The sequence below is a fragment of the Natator depressus genome, chromosome 2 (assembly GCF_965152275.1).
Source record: "Natator depressus isolate rNatDep1 chromosome 2, rNatDep2.hap1, whole genome shotgun sequence".
NCBI lineage: Eukaryota > Metazoa > Chordata > Testudines > Cheloniidae > Natator > Natator depressus.
The window spans coordinates 70,670,385-70,683,203 of record NC_134235.1 but is presented as its reverse complement, the minus strand read 5'-3'; the positions used below and the strand labels follow the sequence as shown (position 1 = coordinate 70,683,203).

The window sequence follows — 12,819 nt, the reverse complement described above, 5'->3', positions numbered from 1 at the left end:
GCAAATACCCAGATAGGGCACTTGGGATCCTGCCAGATCATGCCATGTTTTGGCCCTCCAATGTGTAAATTACTCACAGGGAACACGTTTAGCTGGTCTTGTTGCACGGAAAGACCTGGGAAGCCAATGCACCACTACATTCAAAACCCGGATCTGGATCTTGCCAAATTTTGGCCACGAACCCTAAAATACAGAACAAGCTTGATTCTATTATTCTACCATTCTACTATTCCTTCCCCCACTCCCTAAAACAAACGTCCCCTCCCTGTCCCCAACAAATGCTAGTATAGAGCTGCACAAACTCTAATTTGGCACCAGTTTATTTCTGTTTGCACCCCCCCTGGTTTTCTTACCTAAATTTTAGTACATGTGCAGCTCCCCTAATCTACAGAATCCAGGCCCAAATGTATCATGATGCACCAACACTGCCCCCTACCCCCCCCCCATCATCCCTCACAATTATATAGAAAGCCGTAAATAAGTTTAACCAGTGAAACTGCAACAAGTTAGGAATATGTATTTTAAATGTTAATGATAAAAGCTGGAGACAAACCTCAGATCTGCGATGTTCCATAAATGATCAGCCATGCAAATAATGAAATATGGATGTCTGTTTATCTAGTTCCTGTCAAGAGTAGTAGTAATCAGGATGTTATTTCCTTAGCAGATGGAACGACAACAAAATCAAAGTACCAGAGTCCAAATTAGAAAATAGTCAAGGGTTTCTAGACTATGTGATTTAATTGACAAGAAACTGGGTGAAGACTATAACGTTTCCTTTAACATTAAAAAAATGTCTCTGTGGCTTTAAATGAATCTATTATAAAAGCCGTACATAACTTTTGCTGAATATAGAACTTGATGTGTTATGGCTTTCCATCTGCCAAGGAATAAATACACGACAAGCTATACAATGGGGAAACATTGCATTTCATGACGTATAGTAAGAGTGGAGATGGTAAAACGGCGTATACAAGCCTAAATTAGCCATTTCTAGCACTATATATGTGCCCAAATTAAAATATCTGCCCTTACAAGATTTTCTGAAGTCCGGATTTTTGATGGAAAAGTAGAAATAACACCTTTTGCTCTGTTTTCAGGGTACAAGTTCTGAGTGTTTGGTGAAACTTTGGCAAGCTCCAGATGTGGGATCTAAATTTGTGTGGTATTTTGGCTTTCGGACACATCCATGTGGAGTTTTAAGGTACAACAGGAGACGCTAAATGAATTCTCTGTTTAGACAATAGAATGTGGAGGTTCCAGGGCAAAACCAGGACCTGTTAATAGTCAGTTGCAAGGTTTTATGGTTGATGTGGGAAGCACTGATGTCCCTGATACAGATTTAGGTAGGGTAGGTCAGGAGTGGGTCGTACAATAGAGAAGCCACATTTATTCTCTATCCCGGTGGCAAACTTTGTACTTATACAATAGTATTTTAGGGGGGTAGAGCCTCCAGATTGGCTGGTTCTCTTAGCATCCAGGTGGAGGTTGCAAATTCTTGTGGCGCTGTTGCACTGGGATAGGTGGGGACCAGGGTTGTTTTGAAATAATAGGAATGCCTGGATTTGGACTCCCTTTAGGCAGTGTAACGTGGGCTTCTGGGGCCCCAAACTGACAGGATTTTGCAGGATCCACTTTCTCCCTCTAGGGACCCAGCTTTGTCTTTTTTCCCTTTTAAAGAGCTCTCCCCAGCAGCGTCAACTTCTCCTAATCACGTGTGATTTCCTTTCGGGGGCTCTAAGGGAACTGAGAAGCCGCCTCTCCCAGCCGGGTCTGAATGGAGGACCGTGATCCCTGTCCTCAAGCTGCATTCCACCATTCAGGGTGCTGCTCCCAGGTGATACCCCCACAGGTTCCGGACAGAGCCCTGCTTCCTCTCTCCTAAATCACGCGCTGGACTTTGCAAAGGCGCGGTGTAAGTTTCCTGCTTCACTCATTGAGTCCGCCTAATCGCCATCTCGCTCTCGCTCTCTGATAGGGTCTGATTAGCAAAGGAGGACCTGTCCAGGGACCTGAGCATCGCTGGATTTTCTCCCGAGCTCCACCAGCGGAGAATGCGCTACAGATAAAACCCAGCTAAACCCCGCGCGGCGAATCCTAGCGGGAGCCGACGAAAGGGGGAAGCCACTGAGGCGAGACAAGCAGGAAGCAAGCTCGTAGGTTGGAAGGGAGGTGGGCAGCTCTGGGGGCTGCCAGGGTCTCTCGGTGTCTCCGCTCAACACCAGCAGGGATGGACAGCGCCTCTGGACCCAGCCGGCACTGGGACACAGCGCTGCTGTTGCTGCAGGTGCTTATACACCGGCTTGCCTCTCTCTGCTGCTAAAAGGGCGGCGCTCCCTAATCTCTCGCTCCCCCTCCTCCCCTCTGATTTATTTATTTATTGTTTTGGGTGGACGGCAAGTAACCCCCCTCCATGCAACCGCAAACAGGGACGGTGGCGTCGTTCCGCTCCGGAGTTTGAGATCTCACCAGCGACTTCAATCCGATTTTAATTTTTTTTTTTAACACAAATAAGAGTGTAACTTTCCGGAGGCTTTGATTTAAATCATGGGCACTGAGTTCGGGGGCCAGGTGAGAGGTTTTCTGTATTACGCCAAATAACCGTGGAGATGTGCCCGAGTGGTTTGGAAATACTTTGGACAGAGCTCTGAGAGGAGATCCGAAGAGTACAAGCTCTGCAACGTTTCTGCAACGGAGAGCAGATCGCCTAACGCTAGCATATTGGCAAGTAAGTCATTGCTTACAATCCTGATTGCAGTTGTTAGTAAACGTATTACCTTAATCTGTTTGCAGCTGTTGGTTTGAAACTCCTTGTCTGGAGGGAGGACGGGCAGTGGAGCCATCTGCAGTTTTAGATTTCGAGGTCTCTTTATTTGAGAGGTTTGTGATAGTGAGAGGGGATCTGTTGCAACCCAGCATTGGTCCAACTCTGTTGAAGTGCATTGTAAACATCCCTTTTACAGCATCTATGTGCCTTAGCTTTGCAAGAACAATCTTAAAGAAATAGCGTGGTGACCACTTGTGCAACAACAGCAAATGGAAATGATGCCTTATATTTTTATTAACATATTAAATGTTTTTTTCTCTGTGTTCATGTGTAACTAAATATTGAGAGTCTCTTAACAGAGTGCATTTTAGCAACAGCTCTTGTAGGACAGCCCTGTGTGTCTCTCAGGCATTTATACAACGCAAGACAGTAATTGAATTTGATTTGCATACCTTTTAACTTTTAGCCATATCATTTGGTAATTTTGTTTTTCTCTGATGCTCCTTCTCTGTGTGGGTTTTGTTTTCCTGTCTTTTTTAATGTGTGTACATTTATTGATCTTCTTCTGGTAACTGACATTTGTCACAAAACAAAAGTTGAGTCTGGTATGGTCTCAGTTTAACAGGACATACAGAAAAGGTGTAGTAGGTGAGGTGGCCAGTCCTGCTCCCATGGAAGACCATGGCAAAACCCCACTTAGGAGGCAGCAGGCCCAGGAAGCTGTAATCTCTTCCTAAAAATTCAGTTGAAGATAGTTTACTCAGAACTAATCTGCCACACTGCAAAACGCCAGATCTCCTGTTCACCTTTCTGCATAGCTAGTGCATAAGCTAGCCAACCTGCCTCACCATATCTACTTCCCATACATCTCTGAAATTCAGGAGCTAAAGATGTGATTCCACATGAAATTGGCAAACAGCAGACTTCAAAGCATGTTTAATTGTGTTTGTGTTTATTGATTTTCTTAGCATCTTCTCTGCCAGACTGAAAACCATAATCTTTTACAGTGACCTTGATGAGCATCCTGCTTTAACATGAAGGTTTCAGGGAGAAAAAACATTTACACAGATTTACAGCCAAGCACTGACATTTTGCTTAGAGCGTGATCAGTTCCAATGAGCACGTGAATTACAGTAGTGGTAGTCGGGATAGGTAGGGGGCAGGAAGGGGGGAGGAAGGGTGGATGGTGTATTTACTTAGAGGAATGAACTTTCTTTTTTCACCATTACAACATAAATAATACTATGTACCAGTTGCAAATAACATGGAGGGATTTGCTTTTATAGAAAAGTAAATGGGTATGAAATAATTGTTGATTTTTATGTTTTTTTGGTCTCATTTTCTGATCAGAAGTCTCCAGTAAATGGAGATGGATACAAAAAATCCCAAACCTTTCCAGGTTAATGCACTTTGATTTGTCAGCACTTGTCAACTCTGAGGGTTTAGAAGAGAGATCATTTTATATGGAGCTACCTACACTTTTCGCATATGAGGAACATTAACATAATAGGATAAAAAGGTGGTTATACACCGAACACATGACTGAACCCACCAGTTTATAGCAAAAGGATGAAATAAGTCTTTCGCATGTTGGTGGATGATTTACATACAGTATGTCTGGGATAAATAATCTGAGATGAACATCAGCTGTTTGAATATACTTTCAGAAGAGCTCTAATATGGTTTCGACTTCTGACATGCCCAAGATACTGTGAAGTGTGCAATAAGACTACTAGAACTATTGTTAGCTACTGAAACTAGGTAGCCTTTCTTTTAATTGAAATAGTCAGATTCCACTCTGTGTGTGTGAATCCAATATATTTCTAGTGAAGTATACCTGTGGGTTTACAGTAGTAATTCCCTCCTCTGTTGCAGAGTGGCAGGCTTTCACTAAGCATGTGCTAGAGAAATTGTAAAACACTGAAACGTGCATTGAGCTGGAATTCGTTTAGGATATATTACTGTGGTCCCTTCCACAGTGAACATAAATGACAGCTAATGGCTGATTATATAAATGAATGATTTTCCAGAAATCACGTCAGCTATGCCACCTTAGATGCAAGCTACACGGTGCTTTGTTTCTCTTCCTTTAAGTCATGAATTTAACTTAATGCCATAAAGTGAATTCATTAACTTTACTTAATCTCTATTTGCCTGGGGAAGAAGAAAAAAACACCATTTAATGATTGGTCATTTGGCTTTTGCAGTATGTTGTTTGATTGCTATGAGATAATCTAATGAGATGTCCTCTTCACTGAATTAAATAAACTGTTACTGTTTATCTCTTCACTTTTTTAGCTATACTATTCAGAAGAATTATTGTACTGCATGGCTTAAAACAAATTTTCACTTAGTATGACAGAGAAAATTATTCAGTTATTTTCTCTGATAAAACTGAAAACTAAGGGGAAGGTTAATATTAGGAGTTGAACTATTCAAGAGTGTAACTAGAGTATTAACCACATACAAGAAATGTATTAAGGAACTGATCAAAGACCTCCTTTACCTTTTCTGGTTGACTTGCTTGATAGTCACTTGAACATCTTTCCATATATATGTAATAAACATTTATAATGTTTAACTATGAAGGCTAAAGTACTGAATGAAAGTCATACACTTTTCCACAAGTTTTATTAGACTGGTACAGTAGCCTAGCTTACTTTATGTCTTTTAAATTACAAGTTTCCAAAATGTAATGCATATTATGCTCATCTTTAAAGTTAACATTTTTATTTTAATACTTCTTGGATAACACAAGTCTCTTTAATGTAGAAGATGGTGATGTGATTCAGGAAGCCTGAGGCACAAACAAACATTGCAAGTCCTTCCTAACTTTATTATGCTTGTTCGGGAATGCTATTTGCTCATTAGACACTACTTTCATGGATAGATATAAACTATAAGTGAAGTTGAACATATTGCCAAGCAAGAAAGGTTCATATAGTTATCCAACTCATAAACTCTGTCACTCTTTTCTGCTCATGTTTTGATGAACAAAAGACTACATGTTTATAGATTTGATCTCAGTCTTCCTCAATCATGCAGCACTCAGAATGTACAATTTCCAGAGGCTAATAACTTAGCACTACTCCTAATGTCTCAAGTACTGGGAAAGCCATTCTTCTTTTAATGCCACTTCCTAGCAGTCATGGTTGGGTTTCTTGCCTTCATGCATTTTTAAGAGGAAGAAATGGTAAAGTATATAGTGGAATTCCAAATGAGATAAAATTAGTAAATAGGGGTCTTCACTTCAGATTACAGGGTAGAGGAGTAGGAAGATTGAGTCCCAGTTTACAGTATTGGCATGCACCGCTCACACTCAGTTTCTAGTCATAGCATGGTGACAACATCCATTGTTTAAATGTTCCCTGAGTTTCTCGACATGGGTTGGCAGCAAAATCTGGCATCAGAGCCAGCTATTTTTGCTAACCGCTACCCCATATCAGAAGAGGAAGGGGGAAAGCTATCATTATCTACAATATTAAAAAAAAAAAAACATAGGTTGTAAGCATGTGAACTATCCAAAATATACAGGAAATACAGTGGAGAGTTCTGGTGGTAACAGCCTATTAATACATTGCATGTGTCTGTGTGTGAAGTGCATATTATATATAATTAATAAAGGGGCAATAATCCAGTGGCAATAGTGCTAAATCAAGTTTGGACTGCCTCCACACTATTCCTTGAATCCTTCCCAGCTTTTCATCCTCAGTAACAGGGAGGTTAAAGGCCCAGCACCAACTCAACCTAATTATGCATAAGCTATGCTATAATGTCTGAACAGATCTGCCTCTTTCTTGGTCTTTAGGAAGTCTGCATTTGAGAGGGTAGTTTGTGGCGAACTATATAGGCCCTTAATTGGTCACTTAGCTCTAGCAGGTGTGTCCCCTTCAACAGTCACCAAGAGAACTGAAAAACACAGTTGCATGTTGAGACTATAGAGACCCTAGGGGTGGGGGTTTTGGGCAGGGCTGGTTTTAAGGGCTTAGGTCCCCTAATCTCATTGGTAAGAGGAAGAGAAGGTAGGACATAGCCCAGAGTCCAGATGATCAGCCTCAATTCCATTGTTGTTGTATTCCATTGTAATTAGTCCTTAATGTGCATGATGGTTTTGGGCAAGAATCTAGTATTCACTGTATGCTGATTAATGCTTGGATGGTAGTTAGTAATAGGTTTACTTTCCATGACTTGCTCAAAGATGAGAATAACCCAAACCTGCTTGAATGACACTGGTGGACTAGTTTTGCCAATGCTGACTCCAAACAGGTATTCAGGACATCATGGACAGAAGGAGAAATGGATGGGATGTGTATGGCTGCACTGCTGCTTGCATCTAGCATGATATGCCGGAGTTCTTCCACTCCAAAAGTGAATCAAATACAGTATGTTCATTTTATGAAAGTCTTGGGATGGAGCTAAAATGTAACTGGTGTTTAGTATACCAATTGCCCTACTGCATTGTAAAATCCCTACAAGACTATTGACATTACTTACTGGGATGGTACTATATGGGCAGTGGGGCTGATAGTACTTGATGATTTTTAACATCTGCCTTGATAGCTCAGGATTTCGTGTTTGACTTAATGACCATGGATTGTTGGCTCATTTTATACTGCTAGTAACACTCTTGATTTAATGTTTGGGTCACGATTAGAGGTGAGGCAACTGAAAATTTTAGCCATGTGGTTTGAGTTGAGGTGCTTGTTTTGATGGTGCCCTTTTAGAAACTAATGGACCCTGATCATTTTGGGAGTGCTCTGAGGAGACCTGGGAGGAAGAATATTGGTCCTCGGATAGGCCTGTTGATTGGTTTTTGCTCAGTCACCATCAACTGTTTTGTTTCAAGTAATGGACAATCTAGTTAATCCTCATTTTGCAGCTGACCCAAGTTCCTCCCATTTGTAAGGACATTTCCTGTCACATTGTTGATAAAATTAAATCGACTTACGTTGAATTGTATGTAAAGACCACATCAGACAAAAGTTATTGTTATCTTAAGAAATAGGGAGACTGTTCCCTTAATTATTTTTTCCTTCAGATGTTATATTAAACTTATTTAATGATGCACGGCTATCTATAACTGGGAGCTAAATGACTGTATAATGTTTGCTTCCTTTTCCTTTCCACAATCAGAGTGATTTTGTTCAGATGACAGAGTCCAGGCAAGACAGTCGTAATCCCTTGACTCACATTTTTTTCCTTCTTTTGGGGGTCTTGTCCTGTGTCTGTTGAAGTCAATTGCAAAACCTCCAGGGATTTCAGTTAGAATAATATTGAGTCCTCTGGGATGTTTAAGGTTCATATGTTTATTGTAAAATTGTTACAACTTTATTTTACAATAAAACATTGTCATTGTGGCCTTCAACTTAAAATACATAATCAGTTTGTGTTCATTTTCTTCTTTTATATTCTGAAATAATTAGCACCAAAAAGTTGTGTGCAACAGCATTACATACCTTAACAAAAGTCATGCAAGTCGCACAATATTTTGATGCACTTTTTAGCAGCTGTTAATAATGAATCATATGGTTAAGCTTCAGCAGCACAAATGGGCATTGATTTTCTTTGGCTTCTTTTTGAACCTAAAGTAGTCACACAATTAGAATTATGCCCATAAGATAATTCACTTCCAGCTCTTCATATGATTTTGTGTAGTAAAAGAAAGATAGCATTCTCCAGGAACAGCTTTCGAAAGCTGATCTAAGTTAATCAAATGTTCTTCAGGTGAAAGAGGATGGGAAAATATCAATTCTCCAGTGTAGAGGGGCTGTAGATGCAGTTTTCATCAGATACAGTTGTCTTCCTGTGCTCACTCCTAGTTTTATGTTAGAGCTGTATTTACATGAGTAGACTTCTGAACAGCACTGCGGTAACTGGCTTTTAGATTTCAACATAAATCTTCACAGTGTTTGACTATAATGCAGATCAATTGTTGTCCAGTATTAAAACTTACATCAAGCCATGCAGGGAAATCTCCATTGAAATCTAAAGGTATTTCTTTCTAAAAATCAGTGGCAGGATGTGTCCCTTTAAAATCCTGTAAATCTTGAATACATTTTGGAGTGTCTCTGTAGTCAAAATACTACAGATTCTATGTTTTATTGTTCTTATATGGAATGACTTTGAGAACACTGGGGTGAGTGTGTGTCGGGGGGGGGGAGGGAAAGAGTGCGCACAGACATACATTATAAAGAGACATACTCTTTTCAAATCTACCTTTAGACTTTGCACCATTGAGAAATGGATTTAAAAGCACACTTGAATCATATGGTTCTTAGGAATCAAAGTGTTGATGTACTAAGAATGTGACGTGTTCAGCTGCCATAGAGGAGACAATCCGTATCCATGCTCCTGCTGGCAAACTAAGGACAGTGTTGGTTGTAGCTGTGAAAATAAATATTCCCTTACCTTTTCAGCAGAAGCAAGGTTTTATTAAATATTGTGTCATTCACAAAATGACCCCAGTGGGGAAAGCTTACTTGAACTATCACCTCTCATTGTCCATCTAATAACTAGGGTTGGAAAGGACCTTATTGAGTTATAGCAGTGGTTTCCAAACTTGTTCCGTCGCTTGTGCAGGGAAAGCCCCTGGCGGGCCGGGCCGGTTTGTTTACCTGCTGCGTCCGCAGGTTCGGCCGATCGCGGCTCAAGTGGCCGCAGTTCACTGCTCCAGGCAAATGGGGGCTCCTGGAAGCGGCGGCCAGTATGTCCCTCGGCCTGCGCCGCTTCCAGGAGCCCCCATTTGCCTGGAGCAGTGAACTGCGGCCACTTGAGCCGCGATCGGCCAAACCTGCGGACGCGGCAGGTAAACAAACTGGCTCGGCCAGGCAGGGGCTTTCCCTGCACAAGCGATGAAACAAGTTTGGGAACCACTGAGATATAGAGTTTGTACCTCTCCACAAATAGAGGATTCCTTTCTACACCAATGTTTTTAATCTTTTAGCTAGTGTGTTCTTAAACATCTGTAGTGATGAGGCTTCAGCTACTTCCCTTGGCAAGTTACCACATTAGTGCAATTGTTAGTTTTTTCTCCTAATGGTTCAATTAAATCTTCTCTTGCATTAATTTTGGGCCACTAATTCTTCTTATGGAACAAATTTCCCCCTTTGCCACTGTAGTGAGGCGTAAGCTGGGTCCTTCTGGTTTCTGCTCCTGCTTCCCTCCAAAATCAGTCAGGGATGCCTCAGGTTGATGCAACACCAGTGCTCTTTATTTACAGCTGTTTCCCACCACCGTACTATTCATGTACAGGTTTTTCTCAGCCAAACTTTGCCAGAAACAGACCTGGCCAGCAGCAGACTAGAGGGCCGGACCTGTCCCGGCCTGGCCTGGCCCAGCCCAGCCCAGCCCTGTCCTGTCCTTCCCTGCCCCGCCCCTCTCTGTGTCTGGCCTTTCTCTTTCCCTCTCCTCCCCTAGCTTCCATCCTCCTTCCCTTTAGAGCCTCTGGCTAATTAGGCTGGCAGTTGTTTCTCCTTGCCAGCAGGCACAGGGCAGTTCAACCAGCCCCACTCCATTCCCCTTGATTGGGCCTGGAATAGCAGGGGGCTGATTAAGCACTCCTTACTCAGCACCCTGTCACAGCTACATTAAATAATCCCTTCCCATCTTATGTTGCTTTTCATCTCCACATAACCAGTGATCATATTCCCTGTTTGTTGTATTTTTTTCCAAGCTCTAAATACTACATTTCTTTAGATTCTCATAATATCTCTCTAATCCTTCTAACATTTTTGGAGCCTAACTCAGTTATTATTGTCTTTTTTTTTTTGAATAGCATAAAGCTCAGCTTTTAGTACTATAAATTCGGTATTCCCATTTTTCTCCCTGTTCCTAAACATCATGCTCTTTCACATACCTCCTACTATAGCTGTTTAATTTTTTCCCAGTGACATTGTGTTGTGATCTTTATATCTAATTTACTGCTCACTAACATCACCAAATTCTTCTCTGCATTAATCTTTTCCAAGATAGCCTTTGTATTTCTGCTTAGTGTTATATCTCTCCCTTCATTTGTTGTCTGCATTTATATTAATAAATCATCCCATTGATATCTTTCTCCTATCTGATTCTGTAATGTCTACCATTGCTAATATGATTAATTTATAACACTCTTCCTAGAGTGTGAATTTAGATATTAAATAATACTAAGTCCATTATTGATCCCCTTTGAAACCACACATAATATTTCTCGTCAGTCTGATCGACACTTATAATTACTTTTTGTTTATGGTATGTCCATCACATTGTGTAGCCATAGCAATGGCAATTGATTTAGTAACATCTATAGGCTTGTGGGAAGCAGAGAGGCTATTGGAAAATAGGAAGGAATGAAATGAGAGTGAATGGTTTGGGGCAAGTCTGCCACTAGCATATTTCAGTGCCCATGAAATGAACAGCAGTCTATCTTGGATGAACTATTCATAAAATGCATGCTGGCTTGTCTTTCTGTTGACTTCCATTGACTTCAATGAATATTGGATCAGGCCCAAAGTGTCCATACTTCCTTGATTTCAATGGCGTTTCGGCCACTTAAACACTCAATTTGTCCTTTAAGTGGGAAAGTCATAATTGTGGGGAAAAGGACCATCCTTACCTATACATAAAGAACACAAATTACTTCTAGCTTTCAAGCATGTTGTGCAGCTTAATCTCAACTTGAAAGAAAATACAAAGGTTTCAGTAGTTTGTAGTAGGTGGCTTCTAGTTAAATGTAAGTGGCTCATGGACAAGTACCATTAGTCACAAAGGCAAATATGGCAGCTGGCCCTAATCCAGTGCCTATAAATCAGGCCTTCAGGTGGTCCTCCTTACTCATGGACCCAGCATTTTCATGATGAATACAAAAAAATATTCATCTAAAGGAAAATCCCATTAAAATGAGCTATAGGGATTGGTGGCTGGTTGAGAATGGGATTAACACAGAGACTTTTTAATGAAAGATCTGTCTTCACAAAGTGTTCTAAATTGTCACATTATGCAGGTTTACTGTGTCATGGCCTATAACATGATATAGTACTATACTAGAACTGGGCAAATAAATTATTCACTGATTTAAAAATATTTTAAAAGTATTGCATGTATATGTGAACACAAATATATGTGTAGAACACACCAAATGGCCCAATTTTATGATTCAGTAGCTTAAAATGTTCTGCAGCAGTACTTTACAATTCATATAACTTTCATTCAAATTCATCAGCTTTGATATTTCAGCCTATTGACTATACAATTCAATTCTAAGAAACAAAGGAATTCATGAAAGCAGTTAAGCACATGCTTAAGTTCCATTAACTTCAGTGAAACTTAAGTGCATGCTTAACTGCTTTCCTAAATAGAGATGCTTTCCTGAACTGGGGGACAAGGGGACAAATCCTGCATACGCTTACTACTGGGGGTAGTGCTTACTGCCATGAAATCTAATGAGTTTCCATATGGTTCTAAGTGTTATACCTAGTAGTAAGTATTTTCAGGATTGGACCCTAAATTAACTTTACAGTTACAAAGTCCACAAAACAATAATTTTGTTTAACTTATCTATCAGAAAAAGGAGTACAAGAGAAATTTTGGTAGTCTACAGAAGTTAATACAATTAATACCCAAACAGACCCTTCTGAGGCTGATTTCACCAGTGATGCTATCTTTTTAACAAACTGCTCCTCGAAGGGTCGTACACTACCCTAGATCCACACCAGAATGCCTTTTGATGGATGTAAGGTTTCTTTCACGGGTGGTACAATATCCTTTAGACATAAAAGGCCAAATCCCTCCTGCTACTGCAACTTTGCCCCACAGTGGAGAAGATGTCATAGGAAGTCTCTCTTCGAGTAACAGCAGGAAAGGATTGTAACACAGTACTGAATGCATGCTTGGCAAATGTTCCCAAACCTACTGATGCACTGTGATCCCAATGGGGGCAAGGCCTGATGGCTAGGAAACATGGCAAGGCTCTCAATTGGATAGTGCACATACTCCCACCAACAGCTGTGCCAGTAGAGGAGTGCACGTTGGTGCCATTGCAGAGTAGCAGTCGTGTGAGTCCTGCAATGGGGTAC

The 12,819-nt window shown here is 40.8% G+C and overlaps 1 protein-coding gene across 2 annotated transcripts in view; it reads left to right on the top strand.

Annotated features, from left to right (window-relative positions):
* Nucleotides 1-12,819, top strand: part of SNTG1 (syntrophin gamma 1) — an 814,219-nt gene that overhangs the window by 298,452 nt on the left and 502,948 nt on the right. For both annotated transcript variants that reach the window (XM_074944402.1, XM_074944401.1), the window contains one exon: nucleotides 1,979-2,728. The gene's annotated coding sequence lies outside the window, so the exon portion shown is untranslated. The remainder of the gene's footprint in view (nucleotides 1-1,978; nucleotides 2,729-12,819) is intronic.